Source organism: Chiloscyllium punctatum, chromosome 3 (genome assembly GCF_047496795.1).
Source record: "Chiloscyllium punctatum isolate Juve2018m chromosome 3, sChiPun1.3, whole genome shotgun sequence".
NCBI classification, from domain to species: domain Eukaryota; kingdom Metazoa; phylum Chordata; class Chondrichthyes; order Orectolobiformes; family Hemiscylliidae; genus Chiloscyllium; species Chiloscyllium punctatum.
The window spans coordinates 71124394-71147360 of record NC_092741.1 but is presented as its reverse complement, the minus strand read 5'-3'; the positions used below and the strand labels follow the sequence as shown (position 1 = coordinate 71147360).

General features: G+C 41.0%; 1 protein-coding gene across 6 annotated transcripts in view; it reads right to left on the bottom strand.

Annotated features, from left to right (window-relative positions):
* gpr63 (G protein-coupled receptor 63) overlaps positions 1-22967 on the bottom strand; it is a 158578-nt gene that overhangs the window by 25815 nt on the left and 109796 nt on the right. For 5 of the 6 annotated variants that reach the window (XM_072554947.1, XM_072554942.1, XM_072554934.1 and 2 more), the window contains one exon: positions 6128-6204. The exons of the other annotated variant lie outside the window; for it this stretch is intronic. The gene's annotated coding sequence lies outside the window, so the exon portion shown is untranslated. The remainder of the gene's footprint in view (positions 1-6127; positions 6205-22967) is intronic. 6 annotated transcript variants of the gene reach the window in all.

The window sequence follows — 22967 nt, the reverse complement described above, 5'->3', positions numbered from 1 at the left end:
TTTGGCATGTGGGTAGCTAATTAGGCTCATTAAAAGCATTGTCAAGCACACATTGGAAGCCAACTGGAATCTTAAAGTTGGCCTCCAGTTTCCTACTTTTGGGGGAGGGGGGTGTGGGAGGCAATCAGAGGGGAGAGGCTGCTCTGTAGGCCTAAAAAGGCTGCCCTTTGGAGGGATTCTACAGCATACCCACCTTTCTCAGGGTGATCCAGCTTCTAGTTTTTTTTTAAATCAATTTTTTTTACATTGAAGGGACCTCAATGAAACATCCCTTCAGTTACTTATGCTCCATTGCAGCCTGCAGTTCTCACAAGTCAGATCTCAACCTCAAGTTGAGAACCCATCCACACCTCTAATTGGCTAGGCGTCCTGTCTCTAAAACAATTAAGGGAACACCTCTGTGAAAATCCCAGGTCACTAACCATGTACTCATGTGGACAGGTTTGGATTTTGATGCAGTCCCAACTCTGGTTTTCTACCTTGATGTGAAAATCCAATATATTCTCAATGGCAAAAATCTGCAAATCCCCCCCATTCAACCAGAGGTGAAGAAGGAATAGAATCTCCAGAATACAAGGCAAAAAAAATGAAATTTGTTTTTTTAAATGGGTGCGGGAAGATGAGAAGAACAACTAATGCACCTGTTAAGATCAGTGACATAGGATACCTGTGTTATGCTCAAGGCTGGACCTTGTTATTTCTTGATCCAGTTGCAACGTGGGAGATTGATATGAACATTTTGAAGCATCTCACATTTCCAAAGTGGGACACTCAAATATATGTTCCCAGATTTTTGAATCCCTGCCAACTCTCTCTGTCATCAGCTAAATCTTGAGGCCACTGAATCAGCAGCAAACAAAATAAAATATTAAAATGCTTCAGATTTCTAACTTCCTTCTGAAGTCTTCCATTTCGTGTTTGCACCTGCAGTGGTGCCGAAAACATGAAGCCTGTTTTAAATAGACTCAGGGTGGATCCAGCACTCCTGAGGTAGGGAAGATGGACAGTGATTTGTATGATATTACCATACAACTACTCCGTGAAACAGACCTGCCTGTATTTGTGTGGATGCTTCTGAAGTTATGTGACACCCAAGTTTTGTTATTTTTAAAAACTAGTTTGGGTGCATTATCCCTGCTGAAATTTAGAGGCTGTACCTCTCTTAGTTCAAGTAATTTGTTTAATCTCAATGGTTTGGCCCCGTTCCCAAATTTCCACTAACCTACTTAACATCTGACTTCTTCATACACATACTTGGCTATGCCCTCTGATATACATTAACCTCCAAACATTCACATAAAAATCTGTGGCATAGCTCAATAAATTATATAATTAACCTGCATAATCTGAAAATGACTTTCTCTCTACTGGTCACCAATGAACTATCATATTTTTCTCCCTCACTTTAGATGTTGAACCTAATTCTTGGGAATGGAAAAATATCATGCATCTCAAATAGAATCATAGAATCCCTACAGTGTACAAGCAGGCCATCTGGCCCATTGAGTCTGCACCAACTGTCTGAACATTGTCTCCGGAATCAACCTCCCCACCCCTCCACTGTCTCCCTGTAACCTTGCATTTCCCATGGCTAACCCACCTAACCTACACATTCCTGTACAGCATGGCCAGTCAACCCAACCTTCATATCTTTGGACTGTGGGAGAAAACCCACGCAGACACAGAAAGAACGTGTAAACTCCACACAGTCAATCACTTGAGGGTGGAGTTAAATTGGGTCCCTGGCACTGTAAGGCAGCAGTGCTAAACACTGAGCCACCATGCCGCCCATGATCATAATAGCATGATCTCAATAATTTCACAGTCATTGAAGTCAATAACTCTTCTTTCTGCCTTGAATTCCTCAAGCTTCAACTTTAGATAACAATTGTTTATGCCTTCTGGAAGACTATATAAATAAATCCATGCCCAATATATTGGTCACCTCTTCAAAAGGTTTAATCAGGTCTGTTAGTCATCACCATTCCTTTGCATAAATCAATTTCAGACAGACTTGTACAGAAATTTCAAAGCATGTGAATTTTATCTCATGTTCAACAAATGTAATTACCTTAATGGAATGTAATTTGCATCATAAATATTTACATTGAATTTGTTATTGATATCCTTTTATTTTGTGGCCCTCTTAATCATTGCGATGTTATGCCTAAGAGGTCTGCGGCTGCACTGACAACTACAGCAAATACAGAAATAAACAATTGAATTAAACTATCTAGCATTTAAATTTAGCTAAATTATGGTCTTCTAAACACACAGGTATGAATTGATAATCTCTGCAGAAGTCACAAATTACTCATACAATAGTGTACATGCTAAGAAAGTAAATAAGAAAAGCTTTGCTTTTGAAGATAACCATTACGGTCTTTATGAGATGCAGTCCTTTTTGGTCTATTGTACACTCCAGCGGTACCAGCCTTCAAAGTAAGATCCGATAATCTCAACCTCTCATCTGTTGTATATCAGTAAATCATAGCTTCATTTTTTTGCATTTTACCCCTAAACAAGTAAAGAAAGCCAGACAAACAGTATGGGAATAAGCTTTCACAGTTTCTATGACGTTATTGAAAGTCCGTTATTCAAACTGTAAGCGCAGAGATGGAACAGAAAGGAAGGGGAACAAAGAAGTAGGTAAGTAACTGAAAGTGAAGAATGTAATGTTATCTTTGTGCCAGAGAGCAAAGTATACAATATTGACCATTCAGTGCATCCTATGCCTGTTTATGATATTTTAAGATTTAGGAAGAACAAAGCACGATTTGTTGTGTGTCAAATTAACATCATCACAGAGTCAAATTACTTGTTTTAATCTTATGATTCCTATGCAATCTGTATTTTTAAACTGATTGACACAATTATCCAGCTAATCAGTTTAGAAAATGCCTTCAAGACTGACAATATTCAAATCAAAATTTGTTCTGAAATCTGTTTTCTTAACTTGCACATTCAAATGGCATGGAATTGTTTAATCTGCGCGTCTCCCTATCTCTTGAAGTTATAATTTAGCAGAAGTTCAGTTCCTTATGTCAATTGTCATTCAGAACTGTGTCTAAATGTCTTTTTCTTCCCTTGTAATCCAAAATTATCTCAGCAAACTACTCAATTATAGCTAGTAGGATATCTAAGTCCTGGCTTCAATGGATATGCACATACCTCTCAGCAGGGGACACTGGATAGTAAACGTTCCAGAACACAGGAGCACTGAGACAGCCTATTGCACCCAGTGGTTGACACAAACTAGCTAAAGATCAATTCATAAACTTAATGCAGGACTTCTTCTTTCAGCAGTCTAATAATGTACAGTAGTCTAACCGTCAAGCTCTAATTAAAAATCTCAAAACACCAGGTTATAGTCCAACAGGTTTATGTGAAATCACTAGCTTTCAGAGCACTGCTCCTTTATCAGGTGGTTGTGATGAAGACACAACCACCTGATGAAGGAGTGGCACACCGGTAGCTAGTGCTTACAAATAAACCTGTTGGACTATAGTCTGGTTGTGAGATTGTTAACTTTGTCCACCCCAGTCCAACACCGACACCTCCAAGTCATGGCTTCAAATTCTAAATATTGAGAGAGCTGTTAAATATTTATCTGTAAAGAGCCTAATTGAGGTGATAATCTTTACTAACTAGATTCTGATATGCTAATCTAATTTATTACTCCAAGTCATGTAAGACAAAGAACTGCAGAAATTATATTTATGTGACAACTACAGCCAGTTAATATAACAGGCTTTCACGTTCACAAGTCAGATTATCATTTCACAACTACCATATAAAAGATCTTCTTCCTATTACTAACTGTTAATTGGCAGGCACCTAATTCCCTTTATTTAAGTTAACCACTAATTTGGAACATCTATAGAGATGGCAGATTAAATTTGTCCTTTATGTTGGTTACAATAACAGCTTTGCACACAGAGATTGAATGCATAGCAGGATGCAAAATGTTTTTTTAAAGAGCTTCTCAAGATTTCTCAAGGGTTATTTCTTGATTTTTGGGCTTACTTCTAGGTCAGGGGGTCCCTTTTGAAGTCTAAATAGCTCTTCATGAGGTAGTGCATCCATTTTGAAACATACAATTTGTACTTGTATGTTGATATATATTGTCTTTAGATTTACAAAGCAGAATTGGAAGAATTCATCAACATCCTCTACAATTTATCACCACAATTAAACTTGAAGCCACAACAAATAAGGAAACATTAATTTCCCAGGCATGGCAGCACTTAAAATGACATAGGACTGCAGGCACAAGTTAGTAACAAATACATCTGTTTAAAAAGCTGATAAATATTTCTATTTACAAGTCACTCCTTATTAATTTGCTCAGAATTTACTACCTGTTTTCCTATTCCCAGTTCACCGAGTATTCACTTGTTGCAAAGTTTAAGCCTTTTTCTCCCTTTTTCAGCTTCTCTCCCATTTGAAATTCCCTTCACCCTTTGCGGCCTTCTCTCCTCAACCTTGTAGATCCACTCTGCAGACACTCATCTCACCCTCCACTTTGTAGCATTCCTTCTATTTTTAGACACCCTCCATTCCTCTACTTTGCAGTCCTCCCCTCCAATTCGCAGACCTCCCTCCACTTCACAAGCCCTCACCCATCCTTTCCCCCCACCCCACAGCTGCTCTAAGCCCCTACCAGTCAGCAACCTCCTCTTCCCTCCGTTTGTAGACCCTCTCTTCTCCAATTTTGCTGCCTCACTTTGCCTCCAGAACCCCAACCTACCTTCTCTAGGCCCTAGCTCCAAGTCCTGGTTCCACAGGTCATTGGGCCCCACCCGTCCTCCCAAGTTTTGCTCCTCAGCCTGGCAATCTGAGTTCCTGTTCTTTTGTCCCCCGACATCCCAGCCCTTATGCCTGTGTCAGCAGCACCTTTTTGCTCCACCACAGACTGTCTCTCACCCATACTTGCTGCAGACAAGTTGAACCTATCAGCAGGAAGCATGAGACAGAGCCAGCCTGTAATTGGACAAACAGCTGCTCACTAAAAGACGGCACGGTGATTCAGTGGTTAGCACCGCTGCCTCACAGCTCCAGAAACCCAGGTTTGATTCCAGCCGTGGGCGACTGACTGTGTAGAGTTTGCACATTCTCTCAGTGTCTGTGTGGGTTTCCTCCGGGTGCTTCAGTTTCCTTCCACAGTTCAAAGATGTGCAGGTTAGGCGAACTGGCCATGCTGAATTGCCTGTAGTGTTTAGGGATATGGAGGTTAGGTACATTAGTCAGGAGTAAATGTTGAGTAATGGAAATTGGCTTTGAGTGGGATACGCTTTGGAGGGTTGGTGTGGACTTCTTGGGCCAAAGGGCCTGTTTCCACACCAGAGGGATTCTAAGACTATTCCTATCCATTCAATTTACCGGGGCAACCTTTATTTCATTGGTCATGGTTATGATTGAGTTTGATGGGTGGCTTAGGGATTTTGGTGGCAAATAGGAACACCATAACCTGCAAGTTCCCCTCTAAGCTGCTCACCATCCTGACTTGGAAATATATGGCCATTCATTCAATGCTGCTACATCAAAATCCTGGAATTTCTTCTTTAACTGTATTGTAACTTTACCTAAAACACATGAACTGCACCAGATCAAGACGATAACTCACCCATCACATTTCAAAGGCAACTACCAATGGGCAATAAATGACAGCCTAACCAGCGACACACACATTCCACATATGAATAGAGAAAAAAATTCATCCACTGTCCCTGCGCAATTTGAGCTCTGATGTGCAGAGCAATTAATTGTGCGAATTAGTTAATTAAAACATTGCATAATTGGGAATAGTTTTGGTTTAATGTCTATTTTCCAACATTAGACAGGAATTCCAATTTAGCCTTCCTAGGATTTAAAGATCTGTTACGTTCTGTTATTATTAATCACACAATTATGAAGTGGAATCAACATAATAGCAGCAAGTCTTCTAATACAATGCTCAGTGTGTTGTGCAGTACTTTCATTCCATTTTCAGAACACAGAATCCCAGTTTGCAACTACAGCACCTGAATCTTTAAAATTACAGCATCTATTTCTACCAATTGCTGTTTGCAAAACTTCATGGTCAATCTGTGTTTATTTCTTGTGCCTTTTTAAAATCTATGCTTACCCTTGTCCTCCATTTCTCAGGAATGTCTGCATTTCATCGAGCTGCAAAGTTTAATGATGATACAAGAACAATTCCATCTGAAAGAAAAGGGGGATAAATGATAATCAGCAGTGAGTTATGGAATGGATATAGAAAACAAATGCAAATGAAGATTAAATGTCATGAAAAACAATATTTAAGAAGTGAAATCAAATCCTGTGAAGGTATCTTCTTTTCTTACATTTAAACACATCCTGTATTCATGATACAATTTTTTAGTATGGTCCTATATTCGGAAATGGAGACAAACAGTGGCTAACATGGCTACTTCCACAATTTCTGACCAGACTGCCTTAAGTTTCTGGAAAATTCCTAATTAATCTTGCAAACATTTCGTCCCCTGTCTAGGTGACATCCTCAGTTCTTGGGAGCCTCCTGTGAAGTGCTTCTGTGCTGTTTCCTCCGGCATTTATAGTGGCCTGTCTCTGCCGCTTCCGGTTGTCAGTTCGAGCTGTCCGCTGTAGTGGCCGGTATATTGGGTCCAGGTCGATGTGTTTGTTGATAGAGTCTGTGGATGAGTGCCATGCCTCTAGGAATTCCCTGGCTGTTCTCTGTTTGGCTTGCCCTATAATGGTAGTGTTGAAACAGTCGAATTCATGTTGCTTGTCATCTGTGTGTGTGGCTTCTAAGGATAGCTGGTCGTGTCGTTTTGTGGCTAGTTGGTGTTCATGAATACGGATCGTTAGCTGTCTTCCTGTTTGTCCTATGTAGTGTTTTGTGCAGTCCTTGCATGGGATTTTGTACACTACATTGGTTTTGCTCATGCTGGGTATCGGGTCCTTCGTTCGGGTGAGTTGTTGTCTGAGAGTGGCTGTTGGTTTGTGTGCTGTTATGAGTCCTAGTGGTCGCGGTAATCTGGCTATCAGTTTGGAAATGCTCCTGATGTATGGTAGTGTGGCTAGTCCTTTGGGTTGCGGCATGTCCTCGTTCCGTTGTCTTTCCCTTAGGCATCTGTTGATGAAATTGTGAGGGTATCCGTTTTTGGCGAATACCTTGTATAGGTGTTCCTCTTCCTCTTTTTGCAGTTCTGGTGTGATGCAGTGTGTTGTGGCCCTTTTGAATAGTGTCTTGATGCAACTTTGTTTGTGTGTGTTGGGGTGGTTGCTTTCATAGTTTAGGACTTGGTCTGTGTGTGTGGCTTTCCTGTAAAAAGAAAGCCACACACACAGACCAAGTCCTAAACTATGAAAGCAACCACCCCAACACACACAAACAAAGTTGCATCAAGACACTATTCAAAAGGGCCACAACACACTGCAGCACACCAGAACTGCAAAAAGAGGAAGAGGAACACCTATACAAGGTATTCGCCAAAAACGGATACCCTCACAATTTCATCAACAGATGCCTAAGGGAAAGACAACGGAACGAGGACATGCCGCAACCCAAAGGACTAGCCACACTACCATACATCAGGAGCATTTCCAAACTGATAGCCAGATTACCGCGACCACTAGGACTCATAACAGCACACAAACCAACAGCCACTCTCAGACAACAACTCACCCGAACGAAGGACCCGATACCCAGCATGAGCAAAACCAATGTAGTGTACAAAATCACATGCAAGGACTGCACAAAACACTACATAGGACAAACAGGAAGACAGCTAACGATCCGTATGCATGAACACCAACTAGCCACAAAACGACACGACCAGCTATCCTTAGAAGCCACACACACAGATGACAAGCAACATGAATTCGACTGTTTCAACACTACCATTATAGGGCAAGCCAAACAGAGAACAGCCAGGGAATTCCTAGAGGCATGGCACTCATCCACAGACTCTATCAACAAACACATCGACCTGGACCCAATATACCGGCCACTACAGCGGACAGCTCGAACTGACAACCGGAAGCGGCAGAGACAGGCCACTATAAATGCCGGAGGAAACAGCACAGAAGCGCTTCACAGGAGGCTCCCAAGAACTGAGGATGTCACCTAGACAGGGGACGAAACATTTGTAAGACAAATACCCAGCTCGGCGATCAGAACCACAACAATGAGCACCCGAGCTACAAATCTTCTCCCAAACTTTGAATTCCTAATTAAATATCCTTGGGTGGGAGTCTTCCCTCGGATGGGCATGTTGAGACAGAACTATCTGCAGAATTTACACCTGCTATTACTTGTGGTTTAGCCAAAACTCAAATGCAACTGGACTTGCAGAATTTCTGGGTTAAAACTTACATTTCTTTTGGTTCAGTTGAAGTTGTGACAAATTTTCCGAAGGGCTTTTCACTGCAAGATCTCGTGAATTGTCTCACTGCATCAAACCAACTTTTGTTCATTAACTATCTATTCCATATCTACAGCAACTGCTACATCCAATTCTGATCTCATCTTACCACAAAGCATTCCCAGAACAGCTCGTCACTCAGTGGATATCCTGGAATTCACTGCAATCCTTTGCACTGGCGTCATCTTTAAAAACTTACTGCGTACCTGGAGCTGCCCTGCACAGCTCCTGGCTGTTGCTGACAGAGGGAAATTGGTACGTCTCTACAAAATCAGAAACCTGGTGTTCCTGCTGGTTGGGGTGGTGCAAAGGTGGGACACACTCTTTCCCCAGGATCACCAGTATGGTCAAGACACCAGACCATGCCAGCCTGGTCCAAGATTGGCACCTAACTTACTGCAGTCTCAGTTGTCTGAAGGAATGCATAGCACTGTGTGAATAAGGTCAGTAACCTTCACTACTCTGCCAGTGTAAGTGTCATCATCTTCTCTCTGATACCTAATACTCACTCTATCTCTGCTGCTGTACCCACCACCCACCAAGACTCATGTTCTACCACTCTCACTATTGCCTGCAACATCTTCCCTCACTCACTGTCACGTACCTGAACCCCTGGCAGCAATACCCTGCATTGCTTCTGCACTGCCAACACACTTACTTGGGATACCTCCCCACCTGCACCAAAAGTAACAGTAGAGCCACCCACTTTCAAGAGAAGTGGTGGACTGACCAACCTCTTATGTGGAAACCAACCTGACTTTGACTACCCCAAGTGGCTGACTGACCATTTCCTAGCCTCCGACTTATATTGGAGGCTGCCCTTGACTTACTGGGCTGAGGTTCCCAGACTGAAGGCTAACCTCCTTGCCTTGACTGAAATCTGCTGATAACCATGACCAGCTTCCTGGCTCAGTATCAGCAGGAAATGAAAAGGCAAGACAGTGGTTTTGTGAATCTGGTATCTGTGGTTTAGGGTGCAAAGAAAATGGTAAAGCAAGCCATTAAACTCCATCTGCCACTTCTCAGCCCATTGGCCCATCTGATCAAGATCCCACTGAGGTAAGTCTCTTCTCTGTCACTACACCTCCAATTTTGGTGTCATCTGCAAACTTACTAACTACACCTCTCATGCTGACATCCAAATCATTTATATAAATGAAGAAAAGTAGAGGGCCCAGCAGCGATCCTTGTGGCACTCCACTGGTCACAGGCCTCCAGTCTGAAAAACAACCCTCCCCTAAAGGGTGAGCAAATGTCATGACAGGGAACAAATATCCCAGAGACTCAGCCTGGTGTAGTCCATGAGCTGGGTGTGTCCCCCTGAGCACAGTGTCCGTGCTACAGCATTACAATAGTAGCTGCTGGTGCAATCCAAGTTGTAATACTGAAGTGCAGATTCACCCTGTAAGTGGTACACATGGCTGATGGCCATGGAACATGCCTTGAAATATTGTTGTCCATTTTCCAACTTGAAGGTCCTTCGGAGTAAGCGACAAACTGAATTGCCCAGATATCTGCTCTGAGTTCCATCTCATAGTTTCTTGACATCCAGTTTAATTGGTAAACTTGATTAGGCAGAAGACTAAATATTAATAAGATAAGCTCGGCCATTAACAAGGTGTTTAACAAATGATGCCTTTAATTGGAAACTCCCATTGCCTAGTGAAAAACTCACCATGTCACATGTGGAAAGCATAGAAGATGCAGCGAGATGTTCTTTCTGAAATTCTCATCTGATTTTGATGTAAATCTTGCCTTAGCCCAGATTCCTCAGACCCTATCAGATTTGGCCCCATCTCTCTAAGTTTGATACGTAAAAGAAAGCTGAAGAAGTCCCTTTACAAGAAGTGGATGTGAACAGGAGCCCTCCCCCATCCGTTCTCCATTGTGTAGAAAAGGCTTCTAACTTTAAAACCATTCAAGCGGAATAGTAGCTGATCATGTGACACAAAGATTTTACTGAAGTCCATATAGATGTGATCTATATGGACTTCAGTAAGGCGTTCAACAAGGTTCCCCATGGGAGACTGGTGAGCAAGGTTAGATCTCATGGAATATAGGGAGAACTCGCCATTTGGATACAGAACTGGCTCAAAGGTAGAAGACAGAGGGTGGTGGTGGAGGGTTGTTTTTCAGACTGGAGGCCTGTGACCAGTGGAGTGCCACAAGGATCAGTGCTGGGTCCATTACTTTTCATCATTTACATAAATGATTTGGATGTGAGCATAAGAGGTACAGTTAGCAAGTTTGCAGATGACACCAAAATTGGAGGTGAAGTGGACAGCGAAGAGTGTTACCTCAGAGTACAACTAGATCTTGATAAGATGGGCCAATGGTCTGAGAAGTGGCAGATGGAATTTAATTTCGATAAATGCGAGGTGCTGCATTTTGGAAAAGCAAATCTCAGCAGAACTTATACACTTAATGGTAAGGTCCTAGGGAGTGTTGCTGAACAAGTTGACCTTGGAATGCAGGTTCACAGCTCCTTGAAAGTGGAGTTGCAGGTAGATAGGATAGTGAAGAAGGCGTTTGGTATGCTTTCCTTTATTGGTCAGAGTATTGAGTGCAGACGTTGGGAGGTCATGTTGCGGCTGTACAGGACATTGGTTAGGCCACTGTTGAAATTTTGCATGCAATTCTGGTCTCTTTGTGAAACCTGAAAGGGTTCAGGAAAGATTTATAAGGATGTTGCCAGGATTGGAGGATTTGAGTTGTAGGGAGAGGTAGTATAGGCTAGGGCTGTTTTATCTGGAGCATTGGAGGCTGAGGGGTGACCAAATACAGGTTTACAAAATTATGAGGGGCATAAATAGGATAAATAGACAAGTCTTTTCCCTGGGGTGGGGGAGTCCAGAACTAGACACCATAGGTTTAGGGTGAGGGGGAAAAAAGATATAAAAGAGACCTACGAGACAACTTTTTCATGCAGAAGGAGGTACATGTATGGAATGAGCTGCCAGACGAAGTGGTGGAGGCTGGTACAATTGCAACATTTAAATGACATCTGGATGGGTATATGAAAAGGAAGGGTTTGGAGGGATATGGGCCAGGTACCGATAGATGGGACTAAATTGGGTTGGGATATCCTGTCGGCATGGATAGGTTGGACCGAAGGATATGTTTCTGTGCTGTACACCTCTATTACTCTATTTTATGTCCTATTGAAGTTTACTTCTTTCAATAATAATGCTATGACCGCAGTTATTGAAACCATATATAACCACCTTTGAAGATTGGAATCACTTTATTCAAAAGATCGAAAATGACTGTTTTTCTTTCACCAATCCCAAAACAAGAATTATGCAGTATTATTTTCTTTATAGGTTGCACTTTCCTGGTTAACTAATTTTTCAGGTGTCTGCACAAGTGCGTGTGCGCAAGACTGACAAAGCATTCGAAGTTAAGGGTGAAAGTGTGAACAAATAATCCTTTTTTAAACCTATGGGAGTTATTTTCTGGACCTTGTAGCTCAATGGTATTGTCCCTACATCTGAGCAAGGAGGTCTGGGTTCAAGTCCAATCTGCTCCAGAGATGTTAAAAAAAACTGAACAGGTTAATTGGAAAAATATCATGAAAATTACTTGTTAGTTACTCAAAAATTAACGGAGACCGAAACACAAACTGACTTGCTTTTCCAAAAAAACATTGATTATGGACTCTGAGAAAAAGTGTACAAAAGTGTCTATTCTCTCCTGTCACTGTTTCTGACAAATGAGATTAAGATAGACATTTGGAGACAATCTTATTCTGAATAGTGCGGGAAATAGAGCATAACCTTTGTTTGCAGATAGATATATTCCAGCAATCAGAAAGGATGGGAGTGGGAAAGATAGTGAGAAAACAGAGGCAGCCAATCCTGCACCTGGAGCAGAAAAATTGTTGATTCCATTGTTCAGCACGCTGAAACTCAGGCTGGAGAACAGCTTTTGACTGTAAGATACAGAGAATATTATAACTGCTGTTTGGAATTGTCGATCAAGTGAAAAATGGTGAATTATCAGTCACAAAATAATCTAGCATCCTAAATTCAGGAGGTAATAGGGAAAGCAAATGGACTGTTGGCTTTTATTAGGAGAAAGTGAGGACTGCAGATGCTGGAGATCAGAGCTTAAAAATGTGTTGCTGGAAAAGCGCAGCAGGTCAGGCAGCATCAAAGGAACAGGAGAATCGACGTTTCGGGCATAAGCCCTTCCTGATGCTGCCTGACCTGCTGCGCTTTTCCAGCAACACATTTTTAAGCTGTTGGCTTTTTTTTAAACAAGAGAATAAAGTATAAAAATGGAGATGATTTGCTAAAATGATAGAGAAGACACTAGTCAGATCAAAGCTGGAATACTGCGAACTGTTTTGGGACCCTTATCAAAGGAAAGATATCCTGACATTGGAGACTTTCCAGAGAAAGTTCACGAGGTCAGTTCTAGTGGATTAGATTAGATTAGATTACTTAGTGTGGAGTGATTTTCTTATGGGGAAAGAGGCTAAGTACGTTGGGCTTGGACTTGTGGATTTTAGAAGAATGAGAGGAGACCTCGTTGAAATATATAAAGTTGTTTGGGGGCTTGACAGGGGATGTGGAGAAACGTTTCACTTTATGGGGAAGGCTAGGACCAAGGACATGACCTCAGAGTAAGGGGGTCACAAGACACAGGCAAGGAGGACTTCCTTTTCTCAGAGGTTGTGAACTTGTGAAATGCTTTACCACAGAAGGCTGTCGAGGGCTGAATCATTAATTACATTCACACCTGAGATGGACAATTTTTTGATCAGTACAGGAATTAAAGGATATAGGGAAAAGCCAACAAAGTGGAGTTGAGGATTATCAGGCCAACTGTGATCTCCACAGCCAAATGCCTACTTCTGCTCCTACATCTTGGAGTCTTATGCTCTAATCATATGATGAAATATTTCTCCAATTTAGAACACAAATTGCCTAAAACATGAAATTTTGTTGCAAGAGCCTTTTCAGTCAGTCACTAGAATTAAGTGGCTTTTTAAGGTTATTACTTCTTACAGGGATTGTAATATCCTCTAGCCCACAATGGTCCAATATATCTGTGTTTCTCTAATCCCAGTTTCTTATGCAATCCAATTTTAAATTGCTTCCCTGTGTTTCTAGTCAACCAGACCCTAGCTCAAGAATCCCCTCCCTATTTCTCTCCACTCACTCTCCTTCCTTCAGATACTCTTTAAAATAACTTGACTGAAGATCTCTTGCCATGGGGCAATCTCATTCTTTGATTTATGGGGGAAGACAACATTATTAATATACAAGTCATTACGAAACATTAAAATAAGCAAAAATCATTGAAGGAAACAGTAAAGGTGGAGTAAAAGATTAAGAACACATGCAGTATCCTTGGCTTTATTAATAGGGGCATAGAACAAAGCAGTTGTGTTCGTGATTTGGCCTCAGTTGGAGTGATGGATCCAGTTCAGGTACCCACACTTTAAGAATCATATGAAGCTATGAGAAAGGGTGCATAAAAGATTCCTAAAAATGATTCAAGGCATGCAGGATTTCAGTTATGATGACAGATTTGAGAAGTTAGGACTGTTTCCTCAATAAATAAAGGCTACAAGATGATCCAACAGTTATTCAAAATAATGAAGGGTTTGAACAGAATGGATATGGAGAAATTGTCCCCACTCATGAAAACACTAAGAGTAAGGGGGTACAGACTTACAGAACTAGTAAATGCAGCAAAAGTGATCAGGGGGAAAAAAGTCATGAAGCGAGTGGTTAGGATATAGAATGCACTGCCTGAGTGTCTGGTAGAAGCAGAGTATATTGAGACTTTCAAAAAGGGGAACTCAACCACCATCCATAAAAGAATAATATATAGGGAATAAGACAGACTTGGGAGTGGCATTTCCATGAATATTGTTCAGCTAAACAGCAGCTATAGACACAATGGGTTGAATGTCCCCCTTCAGTACTGTAAGGTTTCTGTGGCTTTGCCACTGTATAGTATTCCAAATGCCCAGAAATCATCCAGTTGATGTCTGGACCTAACTATATATTTTTTTTAAATAGAGCAACAAGAACGCATTTAAAAAACAAAACCAAATGCCCCAGACTTCTTGAAGCACCAGTCAGTAAAATCTTAAATAATAGAAAGACTGCAGGCTGATCCATTCTGCTTAAAAATGACAGTCAGGACTTTTTAATGAGTTAGGAGAATAATTTACAACCATTCTTGCTACTTGCATGATTTAAAAATAGAAATGAACAAACTCTTACTGTTTGGCAGAAGCCTCATTAGAAGACATTGAACTGACTGACAATTTGTGATACACAGCAATAGGTAATAACCTGTATTTATAATGTTATATAGGTTAAATGATGGTGTAATCAGCTCATTTATTTAACAAGGTATTTTCTACTAATTAGTATTGTATAAATAACTTGTAAAACTGTCGCCTGGGAGTACATGCTGTAAACAAGCCAGCACCTGTGACCTGATGGAAACTTGAGCATACTCTGTATCATATGATGCTGCTATAACAATTCTATCAAATGCAAGTAACATTATGAGTGAAAATGAACATATTTGAAACATTACTTCACAAAAACTGTCATTATATAGGGTATCGATTTTTTCTCATGAGTTGCACCAAATTCTTTAAAATTAAAGTAAGTGTCTTCCACTGTGATGAAACAAAATTAAAATGCCCAATGCCCTTTTTTTGTTAAAATCAGGTTGGACTTTATTTATTGAAGGAATGTGTTTCAGAATTTCCTGCTGCTTCTCTTGCAATTGAAATGCCTTGTAAAATGGATTCTGCAATGGTTTTCCCAACATCACTCTTCTAGACAAATGGAATGAAAGCTATGTGTTATAAAGTGAATCATTAAAAACAATGTGCCAAGAAAGAAGAGAAAAAACAAAGCATTTTTAGGTGGTGATTTTGACAACGTGGAATTTTTACTTGCTGTCTAATAAGCAGCAACTAAGAGGGACCTTCAAAACCCCAGCATAATTGCTAAGTCTTGAAATGGAACATCAGATCAAACAAACCAAATCTAAGCTTTCAATATTAGTAAGCAAAACTATGTTTCTTAAACAGCGACGTCATCAGTGTGTCAACAAGCCATTTATTTTTCACCAAGTGTTCAAATAATGAAAACTTAAATACCTTGCCAATGCATTAATTAGTTGCACTAATAATGCAAGGAGACATTAGCTTGAGACACCAGGTAAAGCAACCTTCAAGATACTGTTCTGCGAACCTTTACATTCACTGAACAAGGTAGCTTGTATTTTTTTTTAAACATCTCATTTGAAAGCCAGCATCTCCAGCAGTGCAGCACTCTACCAAACCCGAATTGTTTTATTTGATCTCTCAACCATCTGACTCCGAAGCAAAAATGGTGGCAAGTGAGCCACAGTTGACAGCATCATCCTTGAACTAAATTACAGTGCTGATGGTAAATATGGAAAATGAAAACTTTAAAATTAATAAAGGGGGAAGCAGAGGAGATGAGTGAGTTACTGCATTAGTGCACTGCATCTGTTTTCACACAAAACTATGATAACGTTCCAGTGGAAGGAGGAGGGAGTAGAGGCATTTAATAGCATAAAAAACAGAAACAAACAAGATACTAAATAGGTTGACATAATTCAAAGACAATAAACTATCAGATGAATGTAAGGCATCCTAGGTTGCTGAGGGAAACCTTGGATCAAGGTTATTTGTTAAGATTTTGGACTGAAAAAGGTGCACTTCAGCTTGCACTGAGTGACAGTGAACATGAGAAAATACTGAGCACTGAACATTCCAAAACTGAGACACATATAATTCAGGTGAGGTCTTATCTACCTTGGATTCTTGATGGATCACTTTCACACTACTTTGGCTCAATGGTGCACAAAGAGATGGCAAGCTGAATGATACGGTCCCTGACATGACTTTGTCAGCTTCAAACATTTTATTTCATTCTCTTGCACATTGACAGAATAAAACCCTTTTCCATTGATGAACTTAGCTGCAAAATGGTCTGGTCCACTTTCAGCATAATAGCTTCTTGAATTAAAATTCTTCATCTGTTTCCAGGGTAAAGCAAATTAAAACATAATTAGAACTGTCACTCATGTTTTGCTTCAGTGACACTGAAGTAATGCACAGCGAGGGCTTGTGCAACTGTTGCTGTGATGCAATGATGGCTCAGAGAAATGGAGGTGGAGCAGACCTACCAACAAATCCAGGACCAGCAGCAACTTTCTGCAACTGCAGAGCAGCCTTCACATCTGGATTCGAGGAGGCAAAGTGTCTTTCATTTGCAATGCCATTTCCTCCAGATGAGCAAGGTATAATATTGGCGAGACTGAGGATGTCTCAGGGTACTGCCACTGAACTATGCCAGGTGCTCTAGCAGCACTTATGACCTGAAGGAATGGGTGGCTATCCTATCCCAGTGGCCTTCAAGGTAATGGTCACAGTTTTTGCAACTGGCTCCTTCTAAGTAGTGACAAGGACTTTCAATCATTCATCCACAAGTACATCAAGACTATGACGATTTGGGCCAAATCACACCACTTCCTCTATTTCACCGTGACAAGGTCAGTGCTGCAGTTTTAAGTCATAATTAGCTTCTCCCTGGAGCAGAGTGCTACAGCCTGTACACTCATCACATTGAGAGGACCAATTTCATCAATAGAAAAGGGTTCTATTTCATCAATGCACAACTGAGCTGTAACAATTGTTTTTACTGCTTAGGAGTTTGTGCCTGGCATTCTCGAAGCTGCTACAATGCCTAAATATTAGTAAACTCGTGTTCCAGCGATATTTGAGGGTCCAGTTGCCTTACAAAGATGGTCACCTGTAAGGCCATCTGAGTCTGTTATATAATACCTCGACTGAGAGAGAGCATAGAAAATGTAGTCCATTTTTTGATCAAGCCCATGAGGAGCAAACAATAGGCTTGCAGAAGATGAGGTTAAGTCTGGTAGGACCTTGAGGTCCAGGCTAGATGGAGCGTGCCACATAATCCTAGCAAGCTGTGCTCTGCACAACTGGAAACGATGGGATAAATGCTAACAAACCAGAGAGCAGACAGGAGGCTACTTAGAAGGTAAATGAGGATATTGAGCAGAAGGAACATCACCTTCTGAATGATAAAGCACAGCAGTGTTGTTACAGCTACAACTCAGACTGGATTTAATTGACACCTGGTTCCAGCAGATAACAGCCGAGTGCCATGATCATTCATTTACTGTAAAATTGCTGGTGCATGACATGTAAATAACTTATTTCTGTTCAAGAGGCAAATGCTGCTCCTGTTTGTTTTCTTTTCACATTTGGTGTTTGTAAATAAAAGATCACTTTTTTGAGGCAACTAAAGACTTTGCCATATGGGATGGTTGCTCATTGAACAATTATAAGTTGTTGGGTCATAGTTAGAATTGGGGAGAAAGTAGCAGTGACTTAGAGATGGTTATAAAATGGGACTTGGCTTAGTGAAGGAAAGCTGAATGGCCTGATGCTCAAACAGAAAGCAGTGTTAGAATGTACAAGGAAGTGTCAGAACACACAGCTCTGTGCAGTGAGGTGGTTTTGTTTGTGGCTGGTGTACCATTAGATTGACGTGTAGGGCAATTCCAGAATATCAACTCTTCACTGGCTGTACAGCTATGGTTCCAATGATAACAACACCCAGCATGTTGGTATACCCCAGCAGTGGAGAGTTTGTCCAGCAATAGCGAGTAGGCAAATTGGGAATAGCATTGGCTGAGACGAATAGTGTAGTAATGCAGTAGACAGAAAGTGAGTTTGTGACAAGAGCACAAGAAAATTTCATTTACCTTGTGGAGAAAATCCCTCCATGAAGCAATGAAAATTACACCATCAAAATATGGTTATATTTGGTAATCAGGTCAATGACCTTTCATTTGAACAGACAATTGCTAAAGCAACACTTTACCATTAATATGAAAATAGATTAAAAGGCATTCAGCACTTTTGGACACTTTTATATTAAAGATAATATGTGAAGTATAAATCGTCACTTAATATATCAAAATTAGCATCATATGAGCCATAGGTTGACACATCCTGTGTCAACTAGACTTCCTCATAACGCCATTTCTATCCAAACTTCTACCACGATTTCTAGTTTAATTCAGACTCAAAACTGGCAGAAACACCAATTTGATGTGATCAGCTAAATCTTTAAAAATAGCTATAACTGCATGTATGAATAATAAAATGACATGAACTTCACGATTCAACTGAGGCTAAAACTCTATTCATGACAATGCTCATTCACATAAACAGAACACAAAAGAAGTAGAGTACTAACTACAAGAAATGATTAAAAACATTTCAGTAGAGGTATTTACAGAAATGGAAACAATAAGTGTGGGTGAACGCCAGCACATCTGGCAGTATTAGAGGACAGAGAGAAAAAAAAGAGTCAACTTCTAGGTCTTAAGAACGGGACTTGAAAAATTAAATGTTCTCTCTCCACAGTTAATGACTGACTTGATGCGTTTCTCCAGCATTTCCTGTTTTTATTTCAGATCTCCAGCATTCACAGCATTTTATGTTTGTACGGACAGAAGTTTTGAATCTTTTTTTTAAAATGTGGATTGTGCAATAGTGACAAATTAAAATGATTTCAAGAGCGATTTCCACAGTAGGCATGCTCAGTGGCAAAGTTTCCTCATGGGTGCAAAGTGGAGGTAAGGGTACATCATGTTGGAACACTGGAAATTACTTTGGAGGTAGGGTGTAGTAAGCTTTAATAGCTTTAGAATGTAGAAACGTAGGTGGCAGAGGTGGTGACAGGGAGAAAGAAACAGTAGAGATTTCTATCACTATTTAGTATTCAGTATCTTTAGCTGAAAAAGGAGCCAGTGTTGAGTTTAGGTAAAAGCAAGAGCCAGATCATCTGTGATACCTCATGCTGTTGAATTGCCTATTGAGCCCAGCACACACCAAAGCTACAGTCATTGAGAAGGGTACCAGAAGTTGGCTGGCACTAATAGAGGAATATAGAGAGAACTAGCCACTTTGATATAGAACTGGCTCAAAAGGTAGAAGACAGAGGATGGTGGTGGAGGGGTGTTTTCAGGGTGGAGGGGTGTTTTTCAGACTGGAGGCCTGTGACCAGTGGAGTGCCACAAGGATCGGTGTTGGGTCCTCTACTTTTTGTCATTTACATAAATGATTTGGATGTGAGCATAAGAGGTACAGTTAGTAAATTTGCAGATGACACCAAAATTGGAGGTGCAGTGGACAGCGAAGGAGGTTATCACAGATTACAATGAGATCTTGATCAGACGGGCCAATGGGCTGAGAAGTGGCAGATGGAGTTTAATTCAGATAAATGCGAGGTGCTGCATTTTGGGAAAGCAAATCTTAGCAGGACTTTTACACTTAATGGTAAGGTCCTAGGGAGTGTTGCTAAACAAAGAGACCTTGGAGTGCAGATTCATAGCTCCTTGAAAGTGAAGTCTCAGGTAGATAGTATAGTGAAGGCAGCGTTTGGTATGCTTTCCTTTATTGGTCAGAGTATTGAGTACAGGAGTTGGGAGGTCATGTTGCAGCGGTACAGGACATTGGTTAGGCCACTGTTGGAATATTGTGTGCAATTCTGGTCTCCTTCCTATCGGAAAGATGTTGTGAAATTTGAAAGGGTTCAGAAAAGATTGACGAGGATGTGGCCAGGGTTGGATGATTTGAGCTACAGGGAGAGGTTGAACAGGCTGGGGCTGTTTTTCCTGGAGCGTCGGAGGCTGAGGGGTGACCTTATAAAGGTTTCAAAAATTATGAGGGGCATGGATAGGGTAAATAGACAAAGTCTGTTCCCTGGGGTCGGGAGTCCAGAACTAGAGGGTATAGGTTTTGGGTGAGAGGGGAAAGATATAAAAGGGGCAACTTTTTCACCCAGAGGGTGGTACGTGTATGGAATGAGCTGCCAGAGGAAGTGGTGGAGGCTGATACAATTGCAACATTTAAGAGGAATTTGAATGGGTATATGAATAGGTAGGGTTTGGAGGGATATGGGCTAGGTGCTGTCAGGTGGGACTAGATTGGGTTAGGATATCTGGTCAGCATGGATGGGTTGGACCGAAGGGTCTGTTTCCATGTTGTACATCTCTACGACTGGGGTAAGGGAAAGGAAAACATACATTAAAAAACATTAGATCTCTCAAGCTCATAATGAATATGAAGAAATACTGTGTGATACTGCTAAATGTCTTCAAATAGAATATTTAACTTTAATTTAAATAATTTGTGAAGCTAACAGAAATAGCAGCAAAGAGCAGCCATAATTTATTTTTCAGAATGTCACAGAGTGGCTAAAATGCAAATAGATCTTACACAGCAGGAGGGCAGCAAGAAGCTTTGCAAAGGAACTGTGTCCTCATTGATATCATTTAACTATAATTTGTAGCAGGAATCCAATACTATGCTTAGACCATCTGGGTTATCCTAAATCAGTGGAGACTATTCTGAGCAGAAGAACAACTTCCAGAGTAATTAAAGTGGAACTGAAGTAGCTAATATAATTTTTTTTAAATGATTACACTGCTGGGAGTTATAAAGCAGAGCTATATTCACATTTCCTCCTCTGAAGTTCATATATTCTGATTAGCAAAAATATTACATCTCTTGCCCTGGTTATTTCACATGCACAGGCTCACAAATAATTAGCCACAAAATTTGGTTGTATAATGTCTGTATTTCTGATGTTATGGCACTATTTTGGTTCCACGTTCAGCTCATGTACCTTGAGTAGCGTGTGACCACCAAGACCGGGAGCATTGCCTGGAAGTATCTGGAGGGCACTGTACATTGTGAGCTGAATAAGGTGCCAGCTATTGAAAGAACCATCCATTATTTCAAGAGATTATTGTTTACTTTCACCTTAGATGCTAATACTATTTTCTTTCCTGAGTTTTTAGGCAAAACCAAGGGCACCGGAGGAGTGGTGATAGATTAATGTTAATATTCTGAGAGTGGACAACAGGTTGGTGTTCAATAGTGCCCGGTCTCACTGCACTGGCATAGGACAACACTTCAACAAAACTAGCTATCTGTTGGAAGGCTGATTGCTACAAAACCTGTCAGCCCCATCTGAACACTGGTGTCTACAGCCATGACAAAAGCACTAACAGCCCAAGGGCAAAAAAGCTTATGTGACTTCGATCTGAGCTTCCAATACAGCAGCCAAATGTTGTGAGGTTGCTGATGGGGATAAGTAGAAACGGATACCAGCTGCTAGCTGATGCTGCTTCATGAAAAGTTCAAACATTCTCACTGAAAGACTCCAGGCTGTGCTCAAAGCCTGATACCAAGCTAATGCTGGATTCCATGATGTTCAATAGTGCCCGGTCTCACTGCACTGGCATTGATATTGATATTGGCCGCAGATTTTTGGGCTGGCATTTCACCATGGATATTATTAACTGACTTCTGTAGGTAGCCCAGGTGACATCATCAGGAGTCAACTGCAGCAAAACCTTGGTGTGTTACTTCACTCCCTGATAATCTGGTCCCTGTATTACCCACAGCACTAGCCTGGCTACTGTCTGTTCGAGCCAGTGTGTCACCACAGGTAGGTTTTGCCTCTAAGCTGTCTTCCACTTTAACAGTTGGTGTCCAAAAACATGAGACAGAAAAATGGTGTTTCTCCCCTATCACTGTTTTCCTAATGTTCCGATTCGGTTCTGCCGGGTCTTGGCCAGGCCGCAGCTTTTCAGGGATCTGAGGAGTGAGAATATGCTTATACCATCTAAACCTTGCAAATCAAAAAAAAATTTCAGATTGTGGATGAAATGGAATGCCTTGAGGATGGTGACTTGCATGTGTGCTTTGATAGGCTTGACCCTGCTTGTTGGTCTCTTTAATAACTGTGAGCATAGTCTTCTCTACTGGGTGACATGAAGCAATGCCTGGTTAGTCCTCCTCCCCAAGAGTTATGTGAAACCTGTGTCCTGAAGAGAAGCAGAAGAATTAGGAGCATTTGGATGATGTGGCTGCCTTGGCAGTCTGTGTAAGGTGTGAAACGAGGGTGTGAGATTTACAGCAATGCTATATGTGATAGAAGGTCAGATGAAGCATACTCAAGTGTGTTAAGGTCAGAAGAAGCAATGATTTTAAGATGTGTCCGCACTGACACACAATTGTTGGTAGGTGAGATAAGCTCAGCAGTCTGAGCTAGCAGTTCAGTTGATTGGATATGATTTTTAAAGAGCCATCAAAAGACCTTGACTACTCAAAGTCACAAAATTTCTTCCTACACAGCATCTGAGTCTTTGGAACGAGACTGCTGTCATTATCACTTGAAATAACAGACTTTCTGCAGTTAAGCAGACAGCTTAGTAACCTGCTTCAACTGGTACTAATAACCATTCTTAACTTTGTCACTCATCAGGAAAAGCAGTTAAGAGAAAGTGCACATAATGGTGAATCTGTCCCTTCCCTTCTTCTCTTTTGTAAAGTGCCTGCCTTCCTCTCTGCATCTCCCTCTGATTGATTTGAGAAACTGTTAACTTTAAAACCAGACTCTCATCACTAACCTCATGTCATCCCACCTCTTCCCTTCC